Source organism: Scyliorhinus canicula, chromosome 9 (assembly GCF_902713615.1).
Source record: "Scyliorhinus canicula chromosome 9, sScyCan1.1, whole genome shotgun sequence".
NCBI classification, from domain to species: domain Eukaryota; kingdom Metazoa; phylum Chordata; class Chondrichthyes; order Carcharhiniformes; family Scyliorhinidae; genus Scyliorhinus; species Scyliorhinus canicula.
Window position 1 is genome coordinate 46,925,458 of NC_052154.1, and position 14,443 is coordinate 46,939,900.

General features: G+C 45.6%; 1 protein-coding gene across 3 annotated transcripts in view; it reads left to right on the forward strand.

Moving 5' to 3' along the window:
* phkb (phosphorylase kinase, beta) overlaps positions 1 to 14,443 on the forward strand; it is a 408,331-nt gene that overhangs the window by 51,717 nt on the left and 342,171 nt on the right. The gene's annotated exons all lie outside the window — the stretch shown is intronic.

Sequence of the window (14,443 nt, forward strand, 5' to 3'; positions counted from 1 at the left end):
ATTTTCCATCTTTAAATATATTGAAGAATGCAACAGACAAAGTTTTGGTCTCGTGGAATGGAGGAATATGGCTAGCAGGTGGGAAAGTGGAATTGGGGTAAAAGATGATCATATTGAATGGCAGAGTAGGCTCATGGGATCGTTTGTTCTTTTCTTTATCCTAGTTTTAATGTTCTTATACTCATTCCCTATAGCTGTATATATTGTGCTATGTGTCCCATTTCGCAGATAGAATGCAACACTCTGTGCTTTAAGGGCACCTTATGTCCAGTTATACCATGCTCCAGCAAAACAAATTTCTTCCAATAACCCTCCTCACTCTTAGTGAGATTTTGAATGGATAATTTCTTGTCTTTAACTTGCTATTGAGATGAATGTGTTTCCTGATTCACTGCAAATGCTTCTTAATTTTGAAACTACTCATTTAAATCTCCTCTTTGCCTTCTCTATTCCAGTAAAATAATATCTTGATATCTGCTTATAACTTGTCTCCCATCCCTGGCATTATCCTGGTGAACCTGTGCTGTATGGTTTGAATAGCTTTTAAAGTTCTTCTAATAATGGAGCTCTGAAAATTGCACACAATCCTTGAACTGCAGCGTGGCCAATATTTTAATACAAATTCATCATTATTTCTATATTGTTGTCGTCTCTGCTTCTGTTTAGATCCATGGAAAAGTTACGGTGCAGAAAGAGGCCAATCAATCCACCATGTCTGTGCCAGCCGCAACATAAAACACCAACCCCATACAACCCCCCCCCCCCCCCCCCACACACACACACACACACACACACCCTACCAAAGAAAAATAAAACAGAAAAAGGCCAAAAGAACCCAGCTACCCCACCCCCTCACAAACATCTAACAGTGGCCAATTCTCTGAAATACAATATAAATGGCCGCCATCTCCGATAGAACCTTTCAATCGGCAACCTCACGGTGTATTTGACCTTCTTGAGGTGCAAAAACGTATCAAATCCCCTAGCGAAGCCAAAGCACTAGGTGCTGCCAGCCTCCAGTGCAACAGAATCTGCCACCGGGCTACCAACGAGGGGAAGGTCAAGACATCCGCCTCCGCAGCTCCAGCACATCCGAAACGCCATATTTAGCCGCGAGGAGGCATGGTTCTAGCTCCATATTTAGGATCGTCGACATGGTAGCAAAAAAGGACTTCCAGAAACCCACCAGCTTGGAACAGGACCAGAAGTGTGGTGTGCAGGACCACGCTCGCACCCATCCTCCACCATCTGAAACAAAAAAGGCTCCTCGCCTGAGTGAGGTGCGCACAAAACACTGCCTTTAACTGCATAAGGCTCAGTCTCGCTCACGACGACATAGCATTCACCCTCCACAACGCTTAACTCCACACTTCCTCCTCCAGCATTGGCCCCAGTTCCTCCACCCGTTTCACTTTCACCCCTTTTACCAAACTCAACTCTTCCCCCGCTATCCGCACATACGTGCGGGATGTACTGCCCTCCTCTGACCCCGAATAGGAGAGAAATCCGCTCCCAATAAGAAAGGTGGCTGCAACACCGGAAAAGCCCAAAAAAAACTCTTGACAAAACTCCGCACCTGAAGGTACCTAAACATGTCCGAGTCTACCAGCCCAAACTTCTCCCCCAGCTCCTCCAAGCTGACAAACCGGCCCTCCAAAAGTAAATCCCACACCCTCGCCAGCCCTCTCTCACTCCACACACAAAATGTGGCATCCAGCCTTGTCTGCTGAAATAGGTGATTAGCACAAATTGGAGCCAGCCTTGAAGCTGCGCCCAACTTAAAATACTGGCCGAGTTGTCTCCATAGTTTTAGCGTCACCACCACCACTGGATTCGCTGACTGTTTTGCTGGCACAACTAGAGGTGGTGCTGTTACCAGTGCCCCAAACTTTCCCCCTACATGACTCCAACTTTATCTGAACCCAGAGAGCCCCCGGGTCTGCACACCATCCCAGGACCTTCTCTGCATTTGCTGCCGAATAATAATACAGCATATTTGAAAATGCTAAGCTCCCTGTCTGTCTTTCCCTCTGAAGAACCGCCATCCGGATTTTTGAGGCCTTGTCGCCCAACTAAAAGTGGAAATAAGCGCTCGACGCAATGGCCAACGGCTCAATGGCCAGCGTAAACAACGTGGGAGACATCAGACACCCTTGCCTCGTATCCCAGTACAACTGAAAGGATCTGGAGCTCATTGTGTTGGTACAAACCCTAGTGACCGGAGCCGCATACAGCAACCGCACCCACGGCACAAACCCAGGACCAAACCCAAACTTCTCCAACACTATGTAAAGGTACCCTCACTCCACCTGGTCAAACGCTTTCTCCACGTCTATTGATGCAATGATTTCCTGAACTGGCGCGGCTGCAGGAGTAAGCATCACGTTCAGGAACCGACACACATTCGACAACATCCCCCCCACAACTCCTTTGATCCTCCCCTTTTACCTCCAGGAGGCGAGGCTCCAACCTTATCTCCAATAACTTGGCCAATAGGTTGACATCCACGCTTAACAGAGATTGGAGGATACGACCCACAATCTGCAGGGTCCATGTACTTCTTCAGGAATAGTGAGATGGACGCCAGCCATTAAATATATACAACTGACCATAAGCTATAGTTGTTAGATTGTGGATGATATTTTATATTGTAGTTTCTATATAAAAGCAGTCAGCATAGTTTACTACAAGCAAACTGCATGAATGAACTTTGGAGAAACATTCTACCCAACAACGACCAACTGCCACGTCCATCTCTCCCGCCGCACTAAACATAAATTGACATTCCCCCTTCCACCACCAGTTATCCGAGATTGTGGTCAGTCACAAGTAACCCAGCATTCCCAATTCCTCAGCAGTTCAAATGAGTCTTAAATATTTTGTATTGCACCTTCCAACCCCTTTACTGAGCAGTAATAACAGCATTGTACCTACACCACAGGGACCACAGCGGTTCCAGAAGGCGGGTCATCACCACCCCCTGAAGGGAAACTAGAGATGGGCAATAAATGTCGGCCGACGGAGCGACACCCTCATCCCATAAATTAATAAAGAAAAATTATCATAAATTCTTGAACCCTAATCTGGAATAGAACAGACAGAATCATTGCAACTGACAACAAATTTTCTGTATCTCAACATTTTCAGTGAGGTGAAAATAGGGCATCTAAGCCCCAAAATTGTTTAGGAACCCTCCATCAGCCCTTGGCACAATTACTCCTTCAGTAATTACACTCCACCGAATAGATATATAGCCATCAACCTCCATTCATCAAACTGAAACAAGTAGAAATGCAGCAGACTAAAAATACTGTGAAGAAACAAAAACATGCAAAGAAATTTGTAAGAGTTGCAAAAGGGTAAGATGGAAAAAAATGAATGGACACAATCAGTTTTGATACCTGATGTGAGGAAATGTGAGTTAATTCACCTTGTTTTCTTAATGGTGAGAAACTGCAAACAGTGGAGGAGAAAAAAGAATTGAGTACTTGTGTATACAGATCACAAAATAAGTGTATTAGTTCTTACAAATACAAAAGGTTCTCCAAGTAGGCTGATGGAACACAGAACAATACAGCACAAGAACAGGCCCTTCGGCCCTCCAAGCCTGTACTGGTCATGATACCACCCGTGGCCAAAACCCTAAAGAACAAAGAACAATACAGCACAGGAACAGGCCCTTCAGCCCTGTTGACCTTTGTCTCAAAGACTTTGAAATATAAACACGTGGAATTGGCTTTGGATGAGCACAACATCTATAGAAATATTTAGTTGGTTTAAGAAAGTATGCACTGCAGATTCACCGAAAGACTCAAAAATATGAGCTCTTCCTTCTGGCACATTCATGAAACCACATGTTGAACTTCCTAATCTTCCTTTCCAGAGGCTGTACAGCATGTGACACAGTAAGCAACCCAGTAAATATCACTCTTAAGACCTTGGCCCAAACCTTCTGGTCCCTGGATTGTCAGAGATGGGATGTATTTTGAAAAATGAATGATGGGACAGGGGAAGTCGTGACCTTAGACATAGTGGAAATTGCCCGGGCAGATTCGCTGTTGTCCAAGTTGAATGTCTGCGACTGCGAGCTCAGTGTGGAGACTTTTCCCAGATGTGCAGGACTTAAATGCATGCTTACCCCAGGGAATGTTGGACAGTTTAATGCCTGGTTTAACAGCTGCGTAAATCTATCAAGCGTCATGACTAATTCCCCAAGTAACGTTCTCCACCTACCTGACTATCTTCCCGACCACCCAACCCAATGAAACTATGTCCCACCGCCCAATATCGTCGGCCAGACCAACCTCTCAACTCTGCCTGACTACTTCCCAACCAGACATGACAACAGTTCCCTGAACCATCACGTCCACCTCGCCATCTCGGCTACCCTATTATCTTCATCATGTTCTTTCTTTTCCTTGACTTTCATATGGTTGCAGGACTTCTGGAGATAGTGCCCGAACTGTTTTAGAAAAAATATATAAGAATAAACTCCCACAGGCCACCCAGCATTAAGCTAGGCACTGAATTTGGTTACTGCAAAGGCATTCACAGCCCAGTCAATCTTCCTCACGAGCATCTGAGGACTTGTGTCACAGGCTAGCTAAGTATCAACAGCTGCATTCTACATTATATTGTGTCTTTTACGTAATAAAACTTCCCAAGTGCTTCACAGGAGCATTGTAAAACAAAGTATGACATCGAACCACTGATGGTATTTATTGGGTGAGATAACCAAAAGTCTTGTCAAATAGGTTAAGTTTTAAAGAGTATTTTAAAGGAGGAAAGCAAGATAGAAAGGCAGAGATGTTTAAGGAGGCATTTTCAGAGCTAGGACCAAGGCAACTGAAAAGGTGGCCATCACAGAGATTCGAAGAGGCCAGTATTAAATGAGCGCAGGTGTATTACATGGTTGTGAGGCTGGAGGCAGCACAGTGAGGGACATGGCCATTGAGGGGTTTGAAAACCATTATGCAACCAGGAAGCCAATTTGTGAGCACAGACGTGATAGGTGAACAAGACTTGGTGTGAGTTAAGACCATGAGCAACAGAATTTTGGATACCTGAAACTTGCAGAATTAGGAGTATGATCGAGTTGATCACTCTGGAGGTGTGAAAGAAATGATTGAGGATTTTGGCAGCAGATGCATGCAGACAGATGAGGTCAAGTGACGTTACGGAGAAAAACATAGCCACTCCTAGTGATAGTATGAGTATGTGATCAGAAACTCCTCTCGAGGCCAAAAAAACATCTCGGGATCTAGATGTTTATTTGGGGAAATTTTTGCTCATCCAGTACTCAATGTCACATAAGCAGTCAACAGTGAAGGAGCCAAAAGAGATCACAAACCACAAAATCGTCATGGTGCAGAAGGAGGCCATTTGGCCCATTGTGTATCCACCAGCTCTCCAAATGAGCATTATGGTGTGCTCTCCAACTTCTCCAATTTATCCTCATAACTGAAGTTTCTCATCCCTTGAACCATTCTTGTAAACCTCTTGTGCACTCTCAAATGTGTTCATATACTTCCTATAGTGTGGCACCCAGAATTGTACACCATATTCCAGTTGAGGTCTAACTAGGTCTTGTTCAGCATAACCACCTTGCGCCACCTACTCTGTGTCCCTATTAATAAAGCCCAAAATATTATCTACTTTATTAACTGCTCTCTCCATCTGTCCTGCCACCTTCAATGATTATGCACCGATACACCCAGGTCCCTCTGATACTGCACCCCTTTAAGAATTTTACCCCTTAATTTTCTATTGTCTCTCCATGTTCCTCCCACAATTCATCACCTCACGCTTCTCTGCATTAACTTTCAGCTGCTACATATCTGCCCAGTCCACCAACTTGTCTCTGTCCTTTTGAAGTTCTGCACTTTCCCCTTCACCGTTTACAATGCTTCCAAGTTTTGTGTCACCCAAAAACTTTGAAATTGTTCCCTGCAAACCAAGACCTAGATTATGACAGTATGTCAGGAAAAGTAAGGGTACTAATGCCGACCCCTGGGGAACCTTCCTCGAGCCTGAAAAATATCCATTGAGCATTACACTCTGCTTCCTATTATTCAGCCAATTTTATGTCCACATTGATAGTGTCCCTTTTATCCCATGAGCTACAACGTTTCTCAAGTCTGTTGTGGCACTATATCGAATGCCTTCTGAAAGTCAACGTACACGACAACAACGGCATTCCCCTCATTGATCCTTTCTGTTACATCTTCAAAACTCTCCAGCAAGTTAAACACTATTTTCCCTTTAGAAATCCATGCTGGCTCTTCCTAATCAACCCACATATTTCCACGTGACTACTAATTCTATACCCAATAATTGTCTTGAGAAGCTTGTTCCACTTTTAACTTTGATGAGGTAGAACTCGGTGTCATCTACATACATGTGAAAGCTAACCTTGTATTTTCGGATGATGTGGTCGAGGGACAGTATATCGAGAAATAGGAGGATACAATGATAGATGCTTGGTGATGCCAGATGTAACAGTGCAGGAGCAAGAAGATAACCTCTGCAAGTGATACGCTGGCCATGATTTAGAGAGATGAGAATGGAATCAAGTTCCAGCTAGATGATAGTGGAGAACCATTGGAGGAGGCATCTATCTTTGTCACAGTCACATACTATGTCATACTTTATTTTGATAAGAGGTGTTTATTTATTTTTTAAAGTTCATTTATGAGCTACGGGCATTGCTGGCTCGACCAGCATTTATTGCTCATCCCTAGTTGCCCTCGAGAAGGTGACAGTGAGCTGACTTCTTGAACTACTTCAGTCCCTGAGGTGTGGGTGCACTTTGAGTGCTGACCCAGGATTTTTTCCCAGCGACTGTGAAGGAACGGCGTACATTGCCAAGTCGGGGTGGTGAGTGACTTGAAGAGGAACCTCCAGAGAGTAGTGTTCCAAGGTATCTGCTGCTTTTGTCCTTCTGAATGATGGTGGTTGTGTGTTGGGAAGGTGCTGCCAAAGGAGCCTTGGTGTGCTCCTGTAGTGCATCTTTAGATGGTACATGTGGCTGCCATTATTCATCGGTGGTGGTGGAAAGATTGAATGTTTGTGGAAGGGGTAGCAATCAAGCAGGCTGCTTTGTCCTGGATGATGTCAAGTTTCTTGAGTGTTTTTGGAGTTGCACTCTCAGGCAAGTGGAGAGTAGTCCATTACATTCCTGCCTTTTGCACTGACTTTTGCCTATTGGATAGTGGACAAGCTTTGGGAAGTCAGGAGGTGAGTTACTCACCACAGAATTCTTAGCCTTTGACCTGCTTTGGTAGCATATAGCTTGTCTAGTTTCAGCTTCTGATCAATGGTGACCCCCAAGATGTTGATAGTGGGGAATTCAGCAATGGTAATGCCATTGAATGTCAAGGGGCGATTATCAGATCCTCCCTTCTTAGAGATGGTCATTACCTGACACTTATATGGTGCAAATGTTATTTGCCACTTATTAGCCCAAGCCTGGATATTGTCCAGGTCTTGTTGCATTTGGACATGGACTGCTTCAGTATCTGAGCAATCGCGAATGATGCAGAACATTGTGCAGTCATCTGCAGACATCCCCATTTCTAACCTTATGATGGAAAGAAGTTAATTGATGAAGTAACTGAAGATGTTTGGGTCTAGGACAATACCCTGAGGAACTTCTGCAGTGATGTCCTCGAGCTGAGATGATTGACCTCCAATCACCACAATCATCTTCCTTTGTACCAATCAGCAAAGGATTTCCCCCCTGATTCCCATTGACTCAAATTTTGCTCGGGCCCTTTGATGCTGTTCTCGGTCAAATGCTGCCTTGAAGTTAAAAGCAGTCACTTCACATCGGGCAATCAGCTTTTTTGTCCATGTTTGAACCAAGGCTGTAATGAGGTCAGGAGCTGAGTTACCCTGGCAGAACCCAAACTGAACGGCTGTGAGTAGGTTATTGTTGAATAAGTGTCACTTGATAGTGCTGTTAATGACCCATTCCATCACCTTACTGATGCTCAATCGTAGATTCCCTTCTCTCTTCACAGATGATGTAAGACCTGCTGAGATTGTCCAGTATTTTTTGTTTTTGTTTCAGATTCTAGTATCTGCAGTAATTTGCTTTTATCACGAGTAGACTGATGGGGCAGTAATTGGCCAGTTTTGATTCCTCCTGTTTCTTGTGTACAGAACATACCAGGGCAATTTTCCACATTGCTGGGTAGGCGCCAGTGTTGTAGCTGTACTGGAACAGCTTGGCTAGAGGTGTGGCAGGTTCTGGAGCATAAACCTTCAGTACAATTATTGGAATATTGTCAGGGCCCACAGTCTTTGCAGTTCTAGTGTCTTTAGCCATTTCTTGATATCACGTGGAGTGAATTGTATTGGCTGAAAACTGACTTCTGTTATGCTGGGACCTCCGGAGGAGACAGAGATGGATCATCCACTCGGCACTTCTGGCTGAAAATTGTTGCGAACGCACCGATGTGCTGGTCTCCTCCTTCATAGAAAATAGGGATATTTGTGGAACCTCCTCTTCCAGGAGTTCTCTAATTGTTCACCAGCATTCACTGATGGATGTAGCAGGATTGCAGATCTTAGATTTGACCCATTGGTTGTGGAATCACTTAGCTCGTACATTACTTGCTCCTTGTGCTATTAGGCAACCAAGTAGGCCTGTGTTGTAGCATCACCAGATTGACACCTCATTTTTCGGTATGCCTGATGTTGCTCATGATATGCCCTCCTGAACTCCTTCATTGAACCTAGGGTTGATCCTCTGGCTTGGTGGTAATGGTAGTGTGGGAGATTTGCTGAACCGTGAGGTTATAGATTGTGGTTGAATACACTTCTGCTGACAGCTCACAGTACCTCACGGATGCCCAGTTTTGAGTTGCTGGATCTGTTCGAAGTCTATCCCATTTAACACAATGGTAGTGCCACGCAACATGATGGAGGATATCCTCAATGTGAAGACGGGACTTCATCACCACAAGGACATTGTGGTGGTCACTCCTACTGAAACTGTCACCGACAGATATATCTCTAGAAAGAAGGTTGGTGAGAAGGAGTTCAAGTATGTTTTTCCCTCTTTCTGGTTCCCCCACTACCTGTTGCAGTCCCAATCTAGCAGCTATGTCCTTTAGAACCCAGCCACCTCGGCCTGTAGTGGTACAATGAGCCACTCTTGATGATGGATATTGAAGGGCCCCACCCAGAGTGCATTCTGCACCCTTGCAACCCTCTGCACTTCCTCCAAGTGGTGTTCGACATGGAGGAGTACTGATTCATCAACTGAGAGTGAACAGTATGGAAATTTCAGCAGGAAATTTCCATTCCCAGATTTGACCTGGTGCCATGAGACTTCATGCGGTCCATAGTTGACGTTGAGGACTCCCAGGACAACTCCTTCCCAACTGTATATCACTGTGTCGCCGTCACCTCTTCTGGGTCTGTCCTGCTGGTGGGACAGGACTTGCCTAGTAATGGTGATGGTGCCTGGGATGTTATCCGTAAGATATAATTTGCTGAACATGACTATGTCAGGCTGTTACTTGAGTAATCGGTGAGACATCTCTCCCAATTGTGGCACAAGACCCCAGATGTTATCAAGGAGGAATTTAGGGTACACAGTGGTTAGCACTGCAGCCTAATGCGCTGAGGGCCTGGGTTTGAATCCCGGCCCTGGGTCACTGTCCATGTGGAGTTTGCACATTTTCCTGTGTCTGCGTGGGTTTCACTCCCACAACCCAAAGATGTGTAGGTTGGGTGGATTGGCCATGCTAAATTGCTCCTTAATTGCTCTAAATTTATGAAAAAAAGGAGGACCATGCAGGGTCGAAACATTGTTGTTTCCGGTGCCTAGGTCAATGCGGGGTAATCCTCCAGTTCCAATGCTGGGTGGTCTGTCTGGTTGGATGCAAGGTGGTCTGTCTGCTTTAGGTACTGTAACGGAAGACAAAACTAAGAGACTGACTAAGAGATTGCCATACCAATTTCATTGCAGTGTTAATGTAAGCCTACTTGTGACACTAATAAATATTATTATTATTGAATATGGAGGTCTTGGAAGGATGCATACATATTTTGCAGGCGATACCGGTACCGTCTTTGGAGTTGTTAGTTTGCAAGATGCATTGATTTAGACATACTCTAAGAATCATACATATCAGCTAATGTCCCAGACTCCTCCATCACTACTGTTGGGAAAACAAAGGCAGTTTTAAAGGATTTATATTTGTATTGGTAAACATTAGAAATAAGGTTAGTTAGACAACGTCCCCCTGCAGTGTGGGTCATACAGGCCGATCTGACACCTGAATGTGGACGCCAAGTTGTTGGCAAAGATCTTAGCCACGAGGATAGAAGATTGTGTGCCGCAGGTTATCCACGAGGATCAAACGGGGTTTGTGAAGGGGAGGCAGCTGAACACTAATATACGGAGGCTCTTGAACGTTATTATGATGCCGGCGGTGGAAGGGAAGGCGGAGATAGTGGTGGCGCTAGATGCGGAGAAGGCCTTTGATAGGGTCGAGTGGGGGTACTTGTGGGAGGTGCTGGAAAGGTTCGGGTTTGGGGAGGGGTTTGTCAGTTGGGTGAGGCTGTTGTATGAGGCCCCGATGGAGAGTGTGGCCACCAATAAGAGGAGGTTGGAGTATTTTCGACTATACCGAGGGACGAGGCAGGGGTGTCCCCTGTCCCCCCTACTTTTTGCGCCGGCAATTGAACCCCTGGCTATGGCGCTGAGGGGGTCGGGGGATTGGAGGGGGCTGGTCCGGGGTGGGGAGGAGCACCGAGTGTCGCTCTATGCGGATGACCTATTGTTGTATGTGGCGGACCCGGTGGGGGGAATGCCGGTGGCGATGGGGATTCTCCGGAAATTTGGAGATTTCTCAGGGTGTAAGCTTAACTTTGGGAAAAGCGAGCTGTTTGTGGTACACCTGGGGGACCAGGAGGGGGGGGATTGGGAGGCTCCCACTGAAAAGGGCGGAGAGGAGCTTCAGGTACTTGGGGGTTCAGGTGGCCAGGAGCTGGGGGGCCTTGCATAAGCTAAACCTCACAAGGCTGGTGGAGCAAATGGAGGAGGAGTTTAAGAGGTGGGACATGCTGCCGCTGTCTTTGGTGGGTAGGGTGCAGTCAGTCGAGATGACGGTGCTCCCGAGGTTTCTGTTCCTGTTCCAGTGCCTCCCCACCTTATCCCGAAGGCCTTTTTCAGGCGGGTTAACAGGAGCATTACGGGGTTTGTGTGAGCACACGGGACTCCAAGGATGAGACTGGTGTTCTTGGAGCGGGGCAGGGATGGGGGGGGGGGGGGCTGGCGTTGCCCAACCTCTGTGGGTATTATTGGGCTGCCAACGCAGCGATTGGGTGTAAGTGGGTAATGGACAGGGAGGGGGCGGCATGGAAGAGGCTGGAGATGGCATCCTGTGTGGGTACGAGCCTCGAAGCGCTTGCAACGGCGCTGCTGCCGCTCCCTCCGACGAGATATACCACGAGCCCGGTGGTGGCAGCTACCCTCAAGATTTGGGGGCAATGGAGGCGGCACAGGGGGAGGTGGGGGCCTCGATGGGGTCCCCGATACGGGGGAACCACCGGTTTGTTCCGGGGAGAATTGATGGCGGGTTCCTGAGTTGGCACAAGGCAGGTGTCAGGAGGCTGGGGGACCTGTTCATAGACGGGACGTTTGCGAGCCTGGGTGAGCTAGAAGGGAAGTTCAGGCTCCCCCCGAGGAACACCTTTAGCTACATGCAAGTAAGGGCGTTTGTCAGGTGGCTGGGTTCCCCCTGCTGCCGCCGCGTGGGGTCCAGGACAGGGTGCTCTCGGGGGTATGGGTTGGAGAGGGGAGGATCTCCGAAGTGTACCAGGTGATGCAGGAGGTAGACGAGGCCTCGGTGGAGGAGCTGAAAGATAAATGGGAGGAGGAGCTGGGTGAGGAGATTGAGGAGGGGACATGGGCGGATGCCCTAGAAAGGGTGAACGCCTCCTCTTCGTGTGCGAGGCTTAGCCTCATACAGTTTAAGGTACTGCATAGGGCTCATATGACCGGGACAAGAATGAGCCAGTTTTTTGGGACCGAGGACAGGTGTATTAGGTGCTCAGGGAGCCCAGCAAACCATGTCCACATATTCTGGGCATGCCCAGCGCTGGGGGAATTTTGGAAGGGTGTAGCAAGGACGGTATCGAGGGTGGTAGGATCCAGGGTCATTCCAGGCTGGGGACTCGCAATATTTGGGGTTGCAGTGTATCCGGGAGTGCAGGAGGCGAAAGAGGCTGGCATTCTGGCCTTTGAGTCCCTAGTAGCCCGGCGGAGAATTCTTCTTCAGTGGAAGGATGCGAGGCCCCCAAGCGTGGAGGCCTGGGTCAACGATATGGCGGGGTTTATTAAATTGGAGAGGGTGAAATTTGCCCGAAGTGGGGTCAGTGCAGGGGTTTTTCAGGAGATGGCAACCATTCCTAGATCTCCTGGCAGAACGGTAAGAACAAAAGGTCAGCAGCAGCAGCAACCCGGGGGGGGGGGTCTCTTTGTTTTTGTTTTGGGTTGCATATTTTTTTTGCCAATGACGGGCGTTAATTTATTGTTTCTCTTTTGTAATTATGGGGGGGGCGGGGGCTCTGTTTTTTTTTTTGTTCTTAGAATTTTCTGTTATTTTCTTTTTTGTGAAAATTTGAATAAAAATTATTTAAAAAAAAAAAAAGAAATAAGGTTAGTTATCCTTGAAACATGAAAATCAAGTTACTGGATGTTGAATACTAAAACTTGGTCTGGGATTTATTGTTAAATGGTGGGATCTGAATCCTTTTTTAAATAAAACGTCAGAGCGGTACTGGGGTACTGGACTGAGGTATATTGTACAAGTTTAAATCCAAAATGGTGTTGGAAATTGTTAATACTTTTCTGAAGAAGGAAGATTTAACTCTGACTAGTTTGCAGAAAGTAACAAAGTCTCAGTTAACTTAATTGGCAGATAAATTGGAATTAGAATTTCCTACAGGGGTAAGGTAAGCTTAGATTATTGAAAGTATCGTGAAACATTTAGTATTGCAAGGGTTGTCTGATGTCTCCAAAAAGTGAGGCAATTGAATTGGCTAAACTTTCATTACAAACGGAAATAGAACTGAAGCAATTAGAAATGCAGGGAAAAGAAAATGATGGAGACAAAGAGAGAACTTTTCAAAGGAAATTGGAAATGGCGATGTTGGCAATGACGGAAAGGGAAAAGGAGAAAGCGAGAGAGGTTCAGCTTAAAAGACTTCGAGTTAAAGCAGAGACACTAGAGCAGATTGTGGAAGAACGTAGTTCTAGACACAAACCTGGTGGAAAAATGTTTAAATTTATACAAACTTTCCATAATTTTGAGGTAAAGTATGTGGAAGCTTTCCTATTTATTTTGACAAGGTAGCTAAGCAGATAACATAGCCAAAAGAAATTTGGACATTACTTGTATAATGTAGACTGGTAGGTAGAATTGGTGAAGTGAATGCATCTTTGTTGGAAGAGATATCTGAAGATTATGATGTAGTAAAGAAAGTTATCCTTAATGCTTATGAGTTGGTCACTGAGGCATATAGGCAGACATTTCAAATCACATGAAAACAGCCTGGACAAATTTTATTGAATTTAAGAGGGTAAAGTAAAATAATTTTGACCGTTGGGTATGGGTGTTAAAGATAGAGAAAACATTCGAAAGCCTCAGAGAAATGATTCTTTGAGAATAATTTAAATATTCACTTTCTTTTGTTATTCGAATACGTATTGGGGAGCAGAAGGTTAAAACTGCTGGACAAGCAACGGAGCTATCTGATGATTATGAACTGGTCCATCGAACCAAACCTTCTTTCTGTCATCCTTTTAAACCAGAGAAGAGTAGAAGGTGGGAAGGAGAAGAGAAAACAAATAGTCAACAAAAAGATGGAACAGCTGGCAGCATGGTGGTGCAGTGGTTAGCATTACTGCCTCACAATCCCTAGGTCCCAGGTTCGATCCCGGTTCTGGGTCACTGTCTGTGTGAAGTTTGCACATTCTCCCCGTATTTGCGTGGGTTTCGCCCCCACAACACAAAGATGTGCAAGGTAGGTGATTTGGCCTTGCTAAATTGCCCCAGAATTGGAAAAAATGAATTGGGTACTCTAAATTTTAAAAAAAAAAGATGGAACAGTTGGGAAAGGTCAGGGTATTTCACCAAAGATCAAAAAGGAAAGTGCCAAAATTGGAAGTTATATTTGGTGCTGAAGTTTCTCCATTGTACAAAAAAAGTAGGACACGTGTCCAGATTGTTGGAAATTAAATGGAAGTCCAGTTGCAGTAGTAGGAAGGGATGCATCTGAAAAGAAAATGGCTGTTAAATCTGTCACAATGGTACAAGTGAAACATGTTCTTACAGAATCATTGAGAAAGGGGCATATATACCAAGATAGGTCAGAGAATTATTTGAGTACTGGTGAAGGAAGTCAGACTATTGGTGGTTCTGTT